General features: G+C 40.2%; 1 protein-coding gene and 1 non-coding gene across 6 annotated transcripts in view; one reads left to right on the top strand and one right to left on the bottom strand.

Annotated features, from left to right (window-relative positions):
- SMG6 (SMG6 nonsense mediated mRNA decay factor) overlaps positions 1 to 20,277 on the top strand; it is a 197,074-nt gene that overhangs the window by 143,272 nt on the left and 33,525 nt on the right. The gene's annotated exons all lie outside the window — the stretch shown is intronic.
- On the bottom strand, positions 5,551 to 5,659 carry LOC139039262 (U6 spliceosomal RNA). The gene has a single exon (XR_011492585.1). It is a non-coding gene; the product is annotated as a U6 spliceosomal RNA (small nuclear RNA).

The following is a 20,277-nucleotide window of genomic DNA, read 5'->3' as shown; positions in this document are numbered from 1 at the left end:
TAAGATCTGTATGTAGTGACATATGGGTTATTTAGAAGTATGTGGCTTAATTTCCAAGTATTTCAGGTTTTCCTGGATATCTTACTGTCATTGATTCCTAATTTAGTTCCATTGTGATCAGAGAGCATACTTGGCATTATTTCAGTCCTTTTAAGTTTACCGAGACTTGCTTTATAGCCTCTTACATATTTACCTGGAAGACCATAACCATACGTACAATGAAAAGAATGTATTCTGTGTGTTGGGCATAGTGTTGTATAAACATCAATTAGGTCAAGGTGGTCAATAGTGTCGAGATCTCTTGTCTTTACTCTTATTTTGTCTTGGTGCTGTGTTAATTTCTGAGAGGGGAATGTTAAAATCTCTTAATACAATTGTGGGTTTTCTGTTCTTCCCTTTAATTCTGTCAATTTTTGTTCTCTATATTTGGAGATCTCTTGTTAGGCATATCATTATGATTATTATAGCTTCCTGATGAACTGACCATTTTATCACTGTGAAATGTCCCTCTTTCATCTCTGATAATACTTTGCCTTAAAATCGGTTTTTTTCTTGATATTTATATAGCCATTCCAACCTTCTTATGTTTTTTGTTTGCATGGTATATCTTTTTCTATCCATTTACTTTTAACCAGTCTGTATCTTTATATATAAAAATCTCTATTGACAGGAGGATGTATTTGGGTCTTACACTTAATCAATAATGAAAATCTCCTCCTTTCTAGTGGAGTATTTAGTTTATTAACACTTAATGTAATTAACCCGATGGTTGAATTTTAGGTTTACAATTTTGTTAGTTGTTTTCTGTTTGTCCCTGCTGGGTTTTTTTTCCTTCTTTTGTTTATATATATATATATATATACACACATATATATATATATCTTCCTTTTGTACCTACTTTCCTGTCTTCTTTTATATTACATGATTTTTATTAAGAATTCCACTCTAACTTATTTATTGGGGTTTTGGATATTTCTATTTGCTGTTTTTTAGTGGTGGCTCTGTAGAGTATAGTATATGTCCTAAACTTTTCAGACTACTTAAGAGTTGCTATTGTACCACTTCACATAAAATGTAGAAATCTTGCAGGCATACAGTTCCAGTTACCCATTGCTCTGTCCTTTGTTATTATAATTGTTACATGGTATACACTGTATACTATTAACATACATGTGTATATAATATACTGTATACATTATAAACCCAACATGACAGTGTTATAGGTTGTGTTTGGTTTTTGGTTTTTTACTTCAAAGACATACAAATTTTATTTCTACTAGCTTAAGTGTTAGCAAACATTTGAAATACAATGCTAAATTCTTGTGCTGATAAGGCTGTTGTGTATGTGTGGTAAAATATATGTAAGATTGGGAATTCCCTGATGATACAGTGTTTGGGACTCCGTGATTTCACTGCTGAGGACCCAGGTTCAATCTCTGGTTGGGGAACTAAGATCCCTCAAGCTGTGAGCAATATAGCACACACATATACATGTATGTGTATACGTGTGTGTGTGTGTATACTTGTATGCATATATATGTATGTGCCTATACATGTAACATTAATTTTACCATTGTGTGTGTTTTTTTCTTTGTGGCATGTGCTTTTGATGTCATGTTCAGAAATCATTACTAAACCCAACAATGTAAAGATTTTCTCCTATGCTTTAAGAGTTTTGTATAAAAAAAGAAAGAAAAAAAAAGAGTTTTGTAGTTTGGGCTCGTAAGTTTAAATCTTTGACCCATTTTGAGTTAATTTTTATGTATGATGTTAGGTAAGGAACCAACCTCATTCATTGGAATGTGGATATTCAGTTTGTAAAATGTTATGATTTTGCATTAAACAAATCTATGTGTCTTTTTTAATTTAAGAAGGTAGAAAAGTTGTTGTTTGTATTTATCCAGATACTTACCATTTCTTTGTGAAGAGCCAAGTATCCAAGCAGTATCATTTTCCTCTGGCTTGAAGAGCTTTTGGCTTTTCTCATAAGGCATATGCTACAAATTCTTTTAGTATTCTTTTATCAGGAAAAAAATGTCTTTATTTCACTTCCTTCTTTAAAGTTGTCTTCACTGGGTATAGAAAATTTTCAGTACCTTAAATACAGTCATCTATTGTCTTATGGCCTGTATAATTTCTGATAAAACATCAATTAGCATTTATTCAGATTGGGGTTCTCTGCACGTAGTGGGGCATTTTTCTCTGGCTGCTCTCTAGATTTTTCTCTGTATCTGGTTCTCGGTAGTTTAAGTATGATATGTCTAGGCATGATTTTCTTTGTATTTCTCCTGCTTGGGGTTCACTGCTCTTAAATCTGCAAATTGTCTTTCACCAAATTTAGGGGACTTTCAGGCATTATTACTGAAGTTATTTTTTTCTGCTCCAATCTCTCCTGAGATTTATGTACACATATGTTAGGCCTTTTGCTGTTGTCTCCCAAATCAAGGGCTTTATTTATTTTTTCCTCTTTACCTTGAGTGATTTCTATTCTGACTTCAAATTTACTCACTTCTTTGTCATCTCCATTTCCTTTTAAGCGCATCCAGTGACTTTCTTATTTCAGATATTGGATTGTTGGGTTTGTTTTGTTTTGTTGGCGTCCTTTTTTTCCTTCCAGTTCTAGACTTTCCATTTGATTCTTTTTCAGTTTGTTTCTCTGCTGAGCTTTCCTGTGTTTTCATTTATTTCAGTCATTTTCCTCTGTTTCATTGAATGCCACTATAGTAACTTTGTCGCTAATCTTGCTGTTAATTTTAACATTTGTGTCATTTCTAAAGTAGTCTCCATTTCCTATCTTTTCTCTTAGAAATAGGTCACGTGAAATAATGTATGATATCACTTATGTGTAGAATCTAAACAATACAACAGGACTTCCTTGGGGATCCAGTGGTTAAGACTCCTTGCTTCCACTGCTGGGGCCATGGATTTGATCCCTGGTCAGGGAACTAAGATCCCACACATGCCATGTGGCACAGCCCAAAACAAAAACAAACCAGTGACTATAACAAGAAAGAAGCAGACTCACAGATGGGGAGAATAAACAAACTGTTGCCAGTGGGGAGATTGAAGGGAGGGGACAATATAGAGGTAGGAGATAAAGAGGTATGAATTATTAAGTATAAAATAAGCTACAGTGATATTGTACAAAGGGGAATATAGCCAGTATTTTACACTATAAGTGGAAGGTCTTTGAAAGTTATGAATCACTATGTTGTGTGCCTGTAACTTATACATCAACTGTGCTTCAGTTAAAAAATACTTTAAAAAAAAAGAGTAGGTCACCCAGACTTGTTTCTTTATACATTGAGTGACTTGAGATTATTTTATCCTATAATTGTAAATGCCATGTGGATTTTGTTTTGTTCCTCCAGCAAAGGTTTTTTCTTTCGTGTATTAGGCATTTCGGTTGGTTGGACTCAAATTGCCGTAGGTCAAACATCCATTTTGTTTGTCTGGTTTAGTTGTTGTTACTGTTTGTTTGTTACATTTAATCTACACATACATGGTTCAGAAGTCAGGCCAGAAATTTGAATATTGTATATACACAGAATATGGGACTTCTTCTCTGTGGCTATACAGAGATTTGAGATTTCAAATTTACTGACTTCTGTATCATCTCCCTTTCCTTTTAAGCACATCCAGTGACTTTCTTATTTCAGGTGTTGGATTATTGGGTTTCTTTTGTTTTGTTGGCTTCCTTTTTTTTCTCCCAGTTCTAGACTTTCCATTTGAGTCTTTCTCAGTTTGTTTCTCTGCTGAGATTTCCTATGTTTTCATTTATTTCAGTCATTTTCATTTATCTCATTGATAAAGGAAATACCAATGAGATATTTTGATTTTTAAAATTAATTTTTTATTGGAGTGTAGTTGACTTACAGTGTTGTATTAGTTGTTTGTTTGTTTGTTTTTAAATAGCCAGAACAACACTTGGAATCAAGTAAATATTTTTTCCAATGGGCAATAAATACAGTGAGCAAATTCAGTTATTCCTTTTTATTTTTTTTTATTCCTTTTTAAAGTGAAAAATAAAATGGGTCTTTGAAATGTTGAGAATTACCACTGTAATTAATAAAATGATCTTGAAAATGTTTACAAGAGGAATTCTCAGGTACTTTTGAGCATTGGCATTTTTATGTCTTCTTAAGGAGACCTTTTTCATATCCTTTGCGTTTTTTTATTGGAGTATTTTTCACTCTTTTTTATTTTAAAGGCCTTTCTGACAAGGGTTTGAACCCTCTTCAGTCATTTACATTGAAAATATATTCTAGAGTTTGTCACTTACCTTCCATTATTTATGGGATTCTTCTCAAATGTAAATGATTTAAATTTTACATAGCCAAATCTTTCATTTTCCCTTTATGAAATTTGTCTTTATGCTTTAAAAAGTCTTCCTAACTTCAAATGAATATTCATATTTTATTCTCATTATTTTACTTTTTGAAAAATTGTTATTATTGAAAAACTGGAAAAAAAAAGAAAAACAATTTATTTTTCTGAATGGTGACAGAGATCTAACTTAATTTTTAAAATTAATTTATTTTAAATGGAGGATAATTGCTTTACAATATTGTGGTGGTTTTTGCCACACATTGACATGAATCAGCCACATGTGCACGTGTCCCCCATCTTTAGCCCCCTCTATAAATAGTTTATAAAGTAGCATCATTTATTAAATGATTTATGAAACTTTTAGCTTAACTAACAGTTAAGCTTCATTATACACTGATATAGGGATACACTATGCTAGAATCTGTTTTTATACATAGATGTAGATGCATACTAGCATCTGTTTCTAAGGCTTTTATTATTTTTTTGCTAGTCATACATAACCTTGTGGCAACATAACCTTGCCATTTTAGTTACTGTAGCTTTGTAATGTGTTCTAATTCTACTGATGTGAGTTTGCACACTTTCCTTTTATATTTCATTGCTGTATACCTTTGGCTTTTCCCATCTACTTATGCTTTATACAAACTTCAGAATAATTTTCAATCCTACTGCACCACCACCCCCCAAATCCTCATGGTATTTTTTAATTGAGATATAATTAGTATATAACATATTAGTTTATGGTATACAACATAATGATTATATATATGAGTATATTGTGAAATGATCACAATAAGTCTCAGTTCAGTTCAGTCGCTCAGTCATGTGCGACTTTGCGACCTCATGGACTGCAGCGCTTCCCTGCAGCCAGGCTTCCCTGTCCTTCACCAACTCCCAGAGCTTGTTCAAACTCATGTCCATTGAGTTGGTGATGCCATCCAACCATCTCATCTTCTGTCATCCCCTTCTCCTCCTGCCTTCAGTCTTGCCCAGCATCAGGGTCTTTTCCAATGAGTCAGTTCTTCCATAAAGTATTGGAGCTTCTGCATCAGTCTTTCCAATGAATATTCAGGATTGATTTCCTTTAGGACTGACTGGTTTGATTTCCTAAGTTAATAAGTCTAGTTAATATCCATCACCACATATAGATACAAATTTCTTTATTGTGTGAAGAGAACTTTTGAGATGTACTCTCTTAGCAACTTTCGAATATACAATAAAAGAAAAAAATTACATATCACAAATTTGTATGTCATTCTTGTGTAGGGGGGCATGCTAATTTTCTCTCTGTCGTTCCAGTTTTACTATATGCACTGCCAGAAACGAGCACTCCTCATGGTATTTTGATTGGAATTGCATTCACTTTAAAAATATCTTTGAAGTAAATTTGACATTGTTACAAGTTTTCTTACTAAAACAATGTATTCTCTGGACATCAGTACTTTTATGTCTCCCGCATTTTTTCATTGATTTTCTTGCTATAATGAATGGGATTTTTTTCATTATGCTGTCTATATAGTACTTGGGGAAAGCTAGCTTTTATATTCAGCTATCACATCAAATTTTCTTACTAATTCTGTTCTTAGCTGATCATTTATTCATTAATTTATGTGATTTTTTTCCTTTTTTAATTTATTTTCACTGGGTTATAGTTGAATTGCAATATTGTGTTAAATACTGCTATTCAGAAAAGTGACTCAGTTATACATCCTTTTTCATATTCTTTTCCACTGTGGTTTATCACAAGATATTGATATGGTATATCACAAGAATATATAGTTCCATGTACTATACTGTAGTACCTTGTTGTTTATTCATTTTATATATTCATTCTATATAGCACCTTGCATCTGCTAATCGCAAACTCTCATCTTTCACCTCTACTCCCCCTGGCACCCACCAGTCTATGTCCCTGATTCTGTTCTGTTTCATAGATAGGTTCATTTGTGTGTCATATTTTAGGTTCCACATATAAGTGATGTCATATGGTATTTGTCTTTCTCCTTCTGGCTTATTTCACTTTGTATGATAATCTCTAGTTGCATCCATGTTGCTGCAAATGACATTATTTTGTTCTTTTTTATGACTGTGAGTAGTATTCCATTGTATAGATGTACCACATCTTTATATGTGGTGTGTTTTAAATTAATGTTTTCTAAATTTGACTGGTCCTTTTCTTATTGGGATAACCTTATTCAGGTTGCATTTTTGTGGTCTGCTACATTTGATTTGCTGTTTTTTTACTTAAGGTATTTATATCCATTTCCATAGTGGGCCTGGGCCTCTCTTTTCTGTCTTTACTGCTTTTTTTCTTTGGGTATTGGAGTATTCTGGTGTACTGACCCTGTGCAAAGAAATGGGAAGCAGCTTTTCTTTTTCAGTGACCTGGCAAGTATATAGAGTTGTCTTACTTACAGTCTTTTTTTTTTTTTTTTAACAGAGTCATTTTTGACTGTCTCTCATACTTTACCTTCAGCCTCTCAGCAGTCTTTTTACTCTGCCTTTGAAATATTTACAGAATCCAGCCATTTAACAACAATTTCTACTAATACCACCCTAATCCAAAATGTTGCTTTCTCTTGCTTAGGACTGTTAGTGTAGGCGTGTTGTGATCTTTTCTCCCCTTCAGCCTAGTCTCAACACAACAGCCAGGGTGATCTTAAGATGTAAGTTGGATTAGCTAATACCACTGCTCCAAGCCCCTCTAGAGGATTCCTATCTCACTCAGAAGAAAATATCAAGCCCTTGCCAAGGCTTACATCCTTTCTGACCTCATCTCCTACCGCTCTCCACTTACTCTTCACTGGCCAAACTGTCCTCCTCATTCTTTAATCATGCCAAACAACTCAGGCCTCTGGGCCTTTGCACTTCTGTTCTGCTGTTACCCAACGGCATAGTTTACTTCCTAAAGTCCTTCGGATTCCTGTTCAAGAGCCAGCCTTATCAGAAAGTTCTCTACCAGTAATAAATGGTTAAGAAATGGACAGTCTACCCCAGGCACTCTCTGTCCCTTCACTGAACTTTTATTTTTCTTCTTAACACTTCCCATCACCCTCCTGACAAGTTGGATATTGTTTTGTTTTTGCTTTGCTTGTTTATTGTCCTCCACCAGAATGTAAAAACTTTGATTTTATTTACTGTTTACTCCCCAGTGTTTAGAGCAGTGCCTGGAGAATGGCTCCTGTTCCATACCATGAGTAAATACTTATTGACTGAATAGGTGAATAAACTGAAGGAGCTTACCTATAAAGGCACCTCAACCTCTAGTAGTTTTGAAAAGAAAGCCTCTGACACCTCCTTTTTTCTATTTCTTCCCTTAGTACATGTGTTTTTAAGGCTTTTTTAGCTCTTGAGTCAATTTTTTAGGCAGAAAAAAAATTTTTTACGTAAGGTTATTAAGCTATAACAAGTACATATAATAAATAGTTTGACAGTTTTAAGTGTTTGATTCAAAGTATGAGTTCTGACAAAAATATGCGATAGTGTAAACATCACCACAGTGAGGATATTTTCATCACTTCTTGTGTCAATTTTCTTGACTGACCTTATCCAGAAATATCATTCATTTCTCCAAAATCTTCACTTTTTTTTTTCCTGTGTTCTCTGGTTTTTTTCTTAAAATGTTAGCTGTTTACATTTCTTCATTTTCAAAAACTACCTCTTATATTTATTGTCCTCTAATTTATTAACTTTTATCTTTTTTTTTTCTTTAATTGTTCTTAAACTTGTTTTTTCCTTCTGCTTGTGTTGAATCTTCTGTGTTTGCTTGTTTCTCACTAGTTCACTTGAAAGCTTTATGACTGAACGTGTGGTTATGCTGCAATCCACTTAGATGTGTACTCTTATAATGGTCATTTTTTAAGTAGTCTTTGATTATCACTTTTATTTTTTTCTCTTTGATTCTAAAGTTATTTGGAAGTTTTGTTTTTAAAGTTGGATTTCTTAAACTGTTATTAATTTCTACTTTGGGATTTTTTTTTAGAATTTAATTTATTGAGATAAAATTTGTATAACATGAAAATTAACCATTTAAAGTGAGCAATTCAGTGGCATTTAGAACATTCAGTGTTGTACAACCAATACTTCTGTACTCATAGCACTTTATTTCCAGTTGTTTACCTCTGATTTTTAAAATAAAATGCATTAGGTTCTTTTTCTCTACTTATCAAGTGGAAAAATTACATAGGATATAACTAGCTCTCAGTTTAGTTAGGATCATGATCAGCTGCACGATGCAGAAGACCCCCCAATAAGAGTAACTTAAATAAGACAGATTTCCCTCTCAAGTGGAGGAAGCCCAGAGGTTTTTGGATTTGACACTTCCATGGTGTCATGGACCAAGTTTCTGATTTTTTTGCTGGGCCTTTTACTTGGTTTTCATTTCCAACAACCTCTTAAAGTCTAAGATAGCTATTGGAATGCCAGCCACTTCATCTGCCTGCAAGCCTGTGCGAAGTAGAAACAGTTAGAGAAGGAATGCAATTTTTAAAAAAGTTTTAATAAAGGCCTTCCCTGGGAGTTTGTACACATTACAGTCTACATTATACTGGCCAGAACTGAGTCACTTGGCCAAACGTAGTTGCAGTGTAGACTGGGAAATATTTTTATTCTATTAATAGGTAGACTATGAAAAAAAGTGTTAGTCACTCAATTATATCCAGCTCTTTGCAACCCCATGGACTGTATACACAGCTAAAAATCAAGGGCTCTATTACAGAGGAAGAGAAGGAGAACAGATAATGGGAAACAACTGGCAGTTTCTGCCACACACTCCCATGCATAAGTTTAAGACTTCCTGCTTCCTCCTCTCACCACTCCTCCGTTTCCTAGTTTGTATAGGTATCATAGGTATCAGTGAGATTTTAGTTTATCTGAGAACGTCTTTCTTTTGCCCTTCTGCGTGAATAGGGCAGTGTGGGGCACAGAAGTATGAGGCCAGTCAGATTTGTGTGGGGTTCTTTTGTTTAGTTTTGTTTTTTAATGCTGCTGGGATTGTTTTTGGAGAAAGAAATGACAGCCTGCTCCAGTGTTCTTGCCTGGAGAATCCCAGAGACGGGGAAGCCTGGTGGGCTGCCGTCTGTGGGGTCGCACAGAGTCAGACAAGACTGAAGCGATTTTAAGCAGCAGCAGCAGCAGTAGTAGGATTGTTTTTTCTCATTGTCCTTGGAAGTTAAAGACTGAACCACGGTGTGTCTTGGTCACAGATGGCAGATGTCTGATAGGTGTGTTATCATTCTGTGCCAAAGACAGGCATTACTAATTGATCACAGCACTCTTTCCCACCAAATACAGATTTGTATTCATTAGGAAAAAAACCCACAAAGCCCACTTTTTTTTTTGCCATCTCTAATGAAGGTGTTGGTTTCAAATTAAATTTTTTAACATGAACTTTGAATATGGAGAAGGAAATGGCAACCCACTCCAGTATTCTTGCCTGGAAAATCCCATGGACGGAGGAGCCTGGTGGGCTATAGTCCATGGGGTCACAAAGAGTCAGACACGACTGAGTGACTTCACTTTCTTTCACTTTTGAATATTCGAGCTCCAAATCTCTCTGTTACTCTGGAAAGTTTGCTTTCCCTTTTTTCCCCCCTTTCCTTTCTCATTTTTTAAATTATTGCTCTTTTCCTATCAGTCTTGATCTTTCTGGAATAGCTTTTTAAAGATTTACTCTCCCCTGCCCATTATTTTCATCTCTATATTTTCTTCTGTGTTATAGAAGAGACTCAACCAAGTCACCCATATCACTAATTTGCTTTTCTTTTGCTATATTTAACTGCTGCTTATAGCCTTACCTATAGTTTTTCCTGATCATTTATTTTCTCATATGACTGCCTTATCTAGATTGAAATGCAGTTTACTCTGTTTTGTGTGTGTGTGTGTGTTTTTTTACTTGTTTATTGAAGTTTAACCTTTATTAAGTAATATGCACTACTTTTGACTTCAGTACCTTTTTACATATGGTTATATCCATGCTAACTGTGACCCCAATCAAGATACAGAATATTTCTCGAATCCCAGCAGGCTTTGTTATGCCTCCTCTCTCCTCTCCCTTAACACAGGTAACAATTATCCTGACCTCGTTCACTCTCTCTTAGTTTTGCTTGTTTTTGACGTGTGTATAAACAGAATTATATTGTATTCAGTACATACCCTTTGTTTCTTTTGTTCAGCACAATCTATGAGAGAGTCATTCAGGTTATTACACGTAAGAGTAGTTCATGCCACATTATTGCTGTGTGACGTTTTGTTGTATAAATACACTGCAGTGTGCTGCTTCTACTGTTGGTGGACATCTCTTTTCCAGTCTTGGTTATTATGAATAAAGCAACCGTGGATATATACTCTTTTTCTCTTTGATGTGTACCTGGGATTGGGCTTGTTAGGTTGTAAGGCAGATGTGTGTTTAACTTCAGTAGACACTGCCAAGCAAATTTCCAAGGAACTTGTACCAGTATACATGACCATCTGCAGTATAAGAGAACTTAAATTGTTCCATGAACTTGCCAGCTCTTGGTTTTAATTTTGATTTTGGTTTTCATTTTAGCCTTTCTGGTGGGTGTACAGAAATATCTCATTGTGACTATGATTCACATTTCCCTGGTGAATAATGATGTTGAGAACCTTTTCTTCTTCTTTTGGTCACTTGGATGTCCTCTCCTATGGAGTGCCTGTTCCTGACTTTTGCCCATTTTTCCTTTCAGTGAGTGGCTTATCTTTTTCTTACCAATTTATAGAATAATTTTTTAAAATACTCTGAATGTAGGTTCTATGTTGGGTATACATGTATTTATTAAAAATACCTTCTCTCAGCCTTGGCTTGTATTTTCACTTTTAATGGTGTCTTTTGATAAACACAAGTTCTTAATTTTTATGAAGTCAAATTTATCAATTTTTTTCTTTAATGGTTAATACTTTTTGTGTCCTATGTAAGAGCTATTTGCCTACAACATCATGAAGATATTTGTTCTTTTCTTGTAGAAGTTACATTATTTATCGTTCACACTTAGGTCTGTAATCCATCTCAAATTAATTTTTGTTTATGGCCTGAGGTAGAGAGAAGGTTAATTTTTTCCATACAGGAGCATTTTCCCTTGATTGAGCACCACTGACTTATTATATAACACACATGACTTTATGTTGGGGTCTATCTCTGGACTTTCTGTTCTGTTACAATGATCTGTTTATCTGTCCTTGTGTCATTACTGTTGAAGATTAAATGAAAGTTTCCAGAGTTTTTGCAATGACTGTTCTAGAGAGATACTCACTTATTCCTTACATTGGTATTCTTCTATTCAGTTTAGTACCTTTTCATATGTTAGGTGATTTTTTCCCCCCATCCTTTTTTAGGCAGCCTGTACTTGTTCATATTGAAATCTCAGGTGGGGGTCTGTTAAGATTTTCCCATGCACATAAAAAGAGAAGAGGAACATTTGATTTACCCTGCTGGCGTTAAACACTTCTAGAGTGGAACGTAGAGCTAGAGCTAGTCATGGCAAGGAGCTGACCCTTCTCTTTGCTATAATAGACCAATCCCGTGTTCTCATTCTGGGGTTCTTGCCTCTTTAAGAAGCCAGACTCAGCTTTGTCTTCCTCCTGCCTCACGTGGCCAACCACAACGGTTGTGATCCAGCAGCCACTAAGCTTCTTATGATACCCTGGTGAATCCAGCTGTGCCCTCCTGAGTGGACCAGAACCTACCTTGTCTCTGCCTAATGGCTTCAAGAAAAGGACATCAGTGGGGTATGGCTGCTGAAGTCTCATCTATGTACTTATCAAGCAGGCAAAGGGTTGAACATCAGTTGTTCTTTTCCTCATTCCAGTCCCATCTGCAGTTTGTCTTACAGAAAATTCCTCATAGTTTCTGGTATGTGGTTGCCTAGTACTGATATATGCTTTCTTTTTTCTTTTTCCTTCAGTCATTTCAGTGGAAAACTAGAAGGGTGGACAGAATAACTAGATGCATGTACTTAAAGCCATTCTAATTACAAGTCAGTGCTAGATTTTTTTTTTTAATGCGTTTCTTTGCGGGGCCGGGGCAGGGTGTGCGGTCTGTCGTATGGTGTGTGGAATCTTAAGCTTCCTAACCAGGGACCGAACCTGTGCCCCCTGCAGTGGAAGCAGAGTCCTAACCACTGGACCGCCAGGGAAGTCGCCCTTTAAGTGAGCGTCTAGCCTTCCAAGTTGAATACTTTGAAAATTCACTGATTTTCTGAAAGTAAGTGTTGGTCTCTCTGTGTTTGGTCTCAGCTCTGCAGCTTGGTATCTCCCCTCACTGCCCACAGCCGGCACATGAGTAGAACCATAGCCCAAAGGCCCAGTCAGCGGCTGCAGAAGATGAAGGCAATGACAGACACCCAGAATGAAGTCGGAGGGCTTGTTTTGAAATTGACAGGTTTCCAACGCTCTGCTCACATGCCTTTATTTAATAAAAGTGCCACCTCATGTTTCTTGCCAGCTTGTCAGGAGAAACTGACCCTGGGATGGGGAATGACCCAGAGTGTTGTGCTCTTGTCAAGCCAGAGCCCTTTCCCAAGCCAGCTTGTTGAAGACCCAGCTAGGGAGCAGGGACTGTTTCCTATAGTCTTTGTAAGCCTAGTGCTCGTTATGATACTCAGGAATTGCTAAGTAGATAAGAATACATATTTAGAAGCTTAGGGCACTTTACACCTAAGTTTTTTGTTTGTTTTGCTTTCTAATGTAGCTAAGGTTCATAGATTTTCTGTGTTTTATTTTTATTGTTCATTCTCTTGTTTGTGGGGAAAAAAACAGGGAAATTTTGTATTTTCTACCTTGTAATTCAAATACGAGAACCTGGAACAGGACCCCCCACCCCCACCCAGCCCCCAGTAATATTTTTTGAGGCGGGAAGCAGTAATAGGAAAATGTAACTCAGAGGACCCTGAGCTTCAGTGGTAAAGATACCTCCTTCCTCCAAGAATTAGGCCTGATCAGGGTTCAGCCCCACTCATATGGAATGCGAGGGGATAAATCACAACTAAAGACCTTGGCACTTCTGTAAGAAATTTAAATAACAGGCAGACATATAGAGATTCGTAAATATGTACTTGGTGCCAGCTAAACCACAGAGAAGATACTGCATTTGTGGCCCAGGGAAGTTAAATATTTGTGGTCAACTTAAAATTCAACATATAACTCTCATCTGTGATGGAAACTATCCAGAAACTGCATGGAGGGCGTGCTAGCTGCATGCTCTCTCAGAGGCCTCTCCTCTCACCCGGCTGGGCTGGAAGAGCATGCCCCTGCCCCTTCCTTCACACTGCGTAGCTGGCAGTCCTTGTTAAGAGAGAAGGGATGCCCTGGCGCTCTGGGTACCTATCCCAGAAGGTAAGGTCATCTCTGCTTTGTGGCTCACTCCTTCACATCTGATCAAACAGCACTTGATCTAGGAGCCTTCTTCTGTCCGTCTTAGATTAAACAGCCACCCTCTCTGCTAGCCTATTGCTCTCTGTCCCTCTTGCCCTACTTTATTTTTTCCTAGTTCTTCCCACTACTTGTCCCTGTATTTGCTTGTTTCTCGTTTCCCAAGAATGTTAAGCTTCATGACAACATGAACATAATTTTATTGACTATTGTATCCCTCGTGTCTCAAATAAACCCTCCTATGCAGAGCAGATGCTTAATAAATATTTATTGAATGAATTCAGTAGAATACTTGAAAATGTTTGGGGAAGTACAGTCTGGGGAGCCAAAGAGTTGTTGTCCCCTGATCCCTGGAATAGGGCACTGTCACAGCAGCAGCTCAGACTGTGAGATCAGCCGGAAGCCCCTCAAACGCCCTCCAGTTGTGTGGCGTCTGCGTGAAGTCCCTGATCGGAAGATGGGCACTTGGAGACAGTGCGTGTGCCTCAGGTGTGCCAGACGCCACTTGCATAAAACCCAGGTTACAAGTGGAGATGGCATTGACCCAACTTAATTTTCATTATAAAGTGTGACAGTGTTTTGTTTCTGGCCTTCAGTTTTGTTGAGGACCCTCCTGATGTTGTTTGCTCTGGTGTGGGAGTCAGGGCAGCACTCAGACTGGAGCATATACATGTACTGTTCACTTTCTTTTTTACGTATATAATTTTACTTACGTTGGCCGTGTTGGACCCTCACTGGTGTGCAGGCTTTCCTCTGGCTGCGGCAAGCAGGGGCTGCTCTTCACGGCAGCGTGTGGGCTTCTGTTGGTGCGGAGCATAGGCTCGGCAGCGTGGGCTTCAGGAGTTGCAGCTGCCAGGCTCCAGAGCACAGACAGGCTTGATCGTTGTGACTCACGGGCTTAAACCAAGGCATGTGGTAAAAAACAAAAATCAAAATGAAGAGTACAAATGGCTGAATTTTAAAAACAACCTTCCCACCTCTCATTTCTATAGCCTCTGCCAGCCTTGTTGCCAGTTTCTGGGGTGGCCGGCAGAGGTATTTACGTACATACTGCCACATGTGATTAACTATGGCTCTATACCTTTTACATATATCGAACCCACGTCTCCTGCACTGACAGATCGAACCCATGTCTCCTGCATTGGCAGGAGGATGCTTTTCCACTGAGCCACCAGGGAAGCCCTCGCATTCTTTTTGGATATGTCAGTGCAGTCCCCTGGCCCAAGCCTGTTGTCATTTGAGACCCTGCCTGGTTGAGGGGTCTGTGGCTGCTGAGCACTCCTGGCGTGTCGGACCTGTTGGTGACTGATGGACTTTACTGATGAACTGTTTTTCTTCTGTCTGCTTTTCCTTGCTGCTTTTGCTGAGTCTTTGAGTCATCCCAACACTGAGAGATTCCGTTGCAATAAACACGGTTAGTTTTCTGGATCTATTCCAGAACCTTACTGTTGATGATCTTTAGCATTTGGTATGAAATGTGCTACACAAATGATGTTGACAATCTCTCAGATATGCTGTTAAGTGTTTTTTTTTTTAATGGCAATGTGTATATCACCATTTATATAAATATATGTAAAAGGTATAGAGCCATAGTTAATCACATGTGGCAGTACGTGCCTAAATACCTGGGTAGGCCACCCCAGAACAAGGGTGGCAGAGGCTGTAGAAATGAGAGGTGGGAAGGTTGTTTTTAAAATTCAGCCATTTGTACTCCTCGTTTTGATTTTTGTTTTTTACCACGTGCCTTGTGATTCAGCCGTTACTGAACAGCTTCCATTTGTCCTGGTACTTGAAACCCAGGAGTCACTATCTCTTCAGCAGCTCCTAAAAGAGATGCTGTTGTTGAACTTCCCTTCTGCTTTGTCAGCAGCAAGAATGACTTTAGTCTACGTAACAGAATTCAGTGACGGGATTCAGTTTTAGCTCTGTGTTGTCCATTTTAAAACAGTTTAGGTTGTGAGTAGGCTTCACTAGTACAGGCTGGTACAGAAATTTTGTGTCTCTGTCTTACCAGCATGAAGCACTGAAACTATACTAAGCAGTTTATAATAGTTTGTATGTCTCTCTGTGTGTGTATGTCAAGTAAACAGCATTCAGAGTTGCTGGCTCACTGTCTCTAAGCCTGTTCTTAGTCTGATGACTTGGAAAGACTTGGTGAAGAATCAGAAATAGACTCCAGGAGCAGCTTTTTTGGTCTCTTTTTCACATCTTGTGAGGAGAATAGATCAGATGAGACAATATCAATGCTAATGCCATTTTGCCAGAATGACCTGCAGAGGTCTGATTAAAAGTCTCGTTATGAATCATAATCTTCATTCTGCTCCTTTCAGATCATAAGAAAGCTGCATGTAAGTTATTCATTCCCTCTGGACTTGAGTTTACACTCTGTGAAATGGGAATGCTAGTAGTCCCCTAGCATGGATTAAATGAGATAACATATGTGAAAACGCCTAGATTCTAAACATAAAAGTCTCTCTCTCTGTGTATATGCACATATATATGAAATTGGAAGTGTTAGTCGCTTAGTCATATCTGACCTTTTGCGACCCCATGAACTGTAGCCCACCAGGCTCCTCTGTCCATGGAATTCTCCAGGCAGGAACCTACTGGAGTAGGTTGCCGTTCCCTTCTCCAGGGGATCTTCAGGACCCAGGGATCATATCCGGGCCTCCTACATTGCAGGCTGATTCTTTACCATTTGAGCCATCAGGGAAGCCCATATATATATTCTTTATATTGATTGGAGGAGCGGTTAAGACGACTCCAAAGAAACGACCAGGTACAATCCAGTCCTGCATCAGATTCCCATATATCCTCCCCATGTGCCATGCAGTTTATGTGTTTCTGTTCCTGTTTTCTGTAATTCATAAGAATTCCCCCTGATCCTCCATCATCTCTCTTTTCCACTCTTTGAGCTCTTGCCATTATCTTGTGGCTTTGGGTGTCAAAAAACTGTTAGATTTGCCTTTTAGACTAAGTTGCAGGCCCAGGCCCGGCAAGAAATCAGGCAGAACTCCGGTTGTTTTTCAGATGGCAAAGCAGGGGCGCTTAACAGCTGTGTTAGCCCAGGAGTCCCCCATCACAGACACCTGCAAGTGAGGGTTTGTAGCCCTTGAAGGAGAATGGCAGACACCACTTTGGAGATAAAGTCGTGCTGTCCTGGGTGCTCCAGCACCTCCCGTGCCGGCCTCCTTCGGCACTGTTCCTCTGCTGTCCCACCCTCCTCTTGGCCCTGGCACATAGTCCCGTGAACATGCCACCTGCCCTCTCTCTCTCTGGCCCCATCCTTTGGCCGCCCAATTTATTTTTTCCACATCCTCACTCTCTTCCAGTTCCAAGCTAAATAACCCTCACAGATGGCTTGTTCCATCAAAGCTGTTTAAGAACACAGGACAGTGAACTGAGGTCCAGAGGAGCTGCCAGAGCCCCAGGCTGCCCGTCCCATGGAGGCCCCAGACAGCTTTGTCGTCAGCTCCCTAGAAGTCCACGGGCAGGGAGCAGAGACTGGCAGGTTGGGTGGTGGAGTGTCTCTTGAACACTGTAATCCTCTACAGCTAGCAACTAGTTCTCACTTAGATTTACAAGTCAGAGCCTGGAGCCGACTACATCACATACTCCATTTTCCACAGGAGGCTAAGCACTTTGCTGTTGGCATCTCTCCCCCACTTTTTTACAGCATGGAAACCCAGCAGGAAATGGCAGTCCCATTTGTGTTTTGGATCATGGTCTGAGTCCTTACTGAACCTCATGTGAACTCCTGGAGAGGCCTAGATCCCTGCTCTGCCTGACCTGAAGGGCAGTATTCCCAGCTGTCAGCACATCCTTGGGAAGCGGGTGAGCCTCAGATGCCTGTTAGAAATCCTGCCGAGGAGAGAGGATCCAGAATTTCACTCTTTCTTTCCTGTCAGCAAGGACACGGAAGTTTCCTGTCTGCCTTGTCATCAGCTTCAGAGCATTTTCTCCTGCATGTCCCCGTGTATAACGCAGGGGTCTGCCAGCTTCTGCCCCAGGCACTGCCTCAGCACCCGCCTTCCCTCCGTCATAATCCGAGGGGTCTGAGCAGTTCTGTCCTCGTGACAAGGCGGCCTTTTCCTGGCCTCCCAGTTATTCCAGTGGGCCTTGCGACCTCTCTGATCACGGTCTCCCTCTCTCTCCCCTCCTTCTCCCACTTTCCTCTCCGACTGCAGCCTTTGTAAGTAGATTCCTCTCTGAGGTCACTGAGGAAGGGCAGCGTGTGCCTTTTGCTGTGGTACAAACTCCTTTCCCTCAGAAAGTGGAGTTCCCTGGAGAGCCCCCCTCCCTTCCTCCGTTAGAAGCCATGCTGGCAGCTTATCTGCTTAAACTCGGGCATAACAGGGCAGGGAACGGTGGTGTGTGGAGCGGTCCGGCCAGGCGGAGGGAGGTTAAGTCTCAGCTGAAGAAAGCAGGCAGTTGAAGAAGCACCCCCTGGAAAGAGCAGAGGAGAAGTAAAGGGAAAGTTTTGTGAGAACTCAGTCAGAAATCAGCATCTCCTCCCTCAGCCCAGCCTCTCTACTGAGAAGGAAGCTATTGTTCTCTCTCTTCTCTGCCTTCTTGTTGCTCCGGGATCAAGGATTGCTAGATGAACCACGCACGCACGCTGTTGCTCTCACTGTAAAAGTTTCTCAGATTGACAGATTTGTGGAGCCTGTGGGTACCAGGAAGGAGCTTTGGGAAGGAGCTTTGACTTCCTTTGTCCTGTCCCCAGGCTTTCTGATGGACTTGTTTCTCTACAGTCCATCCTGAGCCCAAGACTGCAGAGAACTTTCTGGGGATACTCACGTGTGGGTTTTAACTTGGCATCCCATAGTGACAAGTTTCCCATATTCAGCTCATCAGCTGACCAGGTGCAGTCTTACCTGTGCTGTAAATGAGCTGAATGATAGAGCAGGTAGCCCGACAAGGTTTTGACTTGAGTGTCACTGCTCTTGCCTGTAGCTTAGCCAGGCTCCCATTTGGTTCCTGTTCATCTGCATGTGAGTTCATCAGAATTGTTTCTTTTGTTCTGGGAGTGAGCCATTGGGCTACTGCTGAGCTGGGGTCGGGTGGGGCAATATATCCTTGAACACAGTAGGTCCCTTTTTCCAAAAATACTGTTACTTCCTAAGAGGCTACAGAGTGTAATGGACTTTGGAGTAAGACACGTGCTGTGTGCGTGCTAAGTCACTTCGGTCATGTCTGACTCTGTGCGACCCTATGGACTGCAGCACGCCAGGCTCCTCTATCTGTGGGATTCTCCAGGCAAGAAAAGAATACTGGAGTGGGTTGCCGTGCCCTCCTACAGGGAATCTTCCTGACCCAGGAATTGAACCCACATCTCTTGCGTCTTATCTCCTGCATCAGCAGGCGGGTTCTTTACCCGCACCACCTGGGAAGCCCGGAGTAAGACACAATGGGTTTCAATTCCAGCTTTGCCCCTGACTGGATGTTTGTTTCCTCCAGGCTTCAGTTTCTTCTTCCTCTTTCTGTCTCCCAGGATTACTGTGATAATCAGATGAAATAGCTTAGTGCCTAGCAACCATCAGCCACCACTTCATCTCCAGCACAGCTTTCCCAGTAAAATGGGCTATTTCCGCCACCGAGATGTTGTGATCCATGCAAACTGCAGAAGTAAAATGCTGACTTGGTCTGCATGCCGCTGCCCTGAACCTCCTTAAAGGGCTTCTTGCATGCTCATGAGTTTTTGTTTCTAGAACGTGCCCTGCCCTGGGTTTGTTCAGTTTTTTTTTTTTTTTCACTTGTAAGAACGTCTTTTCATGATCAGTGCCCAGGGGCTTTAGAATGTCTGGACGGTGGTTCTCCTGGACGGCAAGCCTGTTTCCTCAGTGGCCGCCAGAGGCAGACTGGTCCCCTGAGACCACCCCTTCTCTCTTCCCACCTTGGCTTTTCTTAAGCCTCCCTTCCCGGCCTCCGCCCTGGTGAGAAGTAGTCCAGAAACCTTGTCCTCCGCCTCCTACAGGGCACAGTGGCTTGGCTTGTACCCTCCCAGCGGCCTGGTGGGAGCTGTGGGGTGTCAGAGACGGCCATGGGAAAGAAACGGCTCACAGGACGAGCCCAATGTGTGCGCCAGCAGCTCCCACTGCCTGCTGGAGCCGGCTCAGTGAGCCGCTGACAAGAGTCTTCAGAACACTAAACAGGTGATTAAAACATCAGTATAAGTCTTTCCAAACTTCACAGAAAGCCAAAAAACTTAGCTTGGACACCACCAGAAATTTTCCGCTCTGGAGCTTTATAAACTGGTCTGATGTTTCTTCCTCTGCTCTGTGGCCAGAGGGGAGCTCTGTGCTAATGATTCATAAAACCCTCCGAGTCTCCCTGAGGGGCCGACCATATGAGAAGAACCTGTACCATCTTTTCCCATCCGGAATTATCTCCCGGCTCTCAGTTAGTTCAGATTCTGAACCTTCAGCCCTTCCTTCCAAAAGGCCAAACCCAGCTCTTGGCACCGTCCCCGGTGACAGAGCCAGGCTCCAGCATCAAGGTCAGTGGTAGAACCGTCTTCCTCTCCTTCCCAAGATGACTGCCCAGAGTCAGAGAAACCCCTGA

This window comes from Odocoileus virginianus, chromosome 17 (genome assembly GCF_023699985.2).
Source record: "Odocoileus virginianus isolate 20LAN1187 ecotype Illinois chromosome 17, Ovbor_1.2, whole genome shotgun sequence".
NCBI classification, from domain to species: Eukaryota; Metazoa; Chordata; class Mammalia; order Artiodactyla; family Cervidae; genus Odocoileus; species Odocoileus virginianus.
The sequence above is the reverse complement of the archived record's forward strand: the minus strand, read 5'-3'. Positions and strand labels throughout refer to the sequence as shown.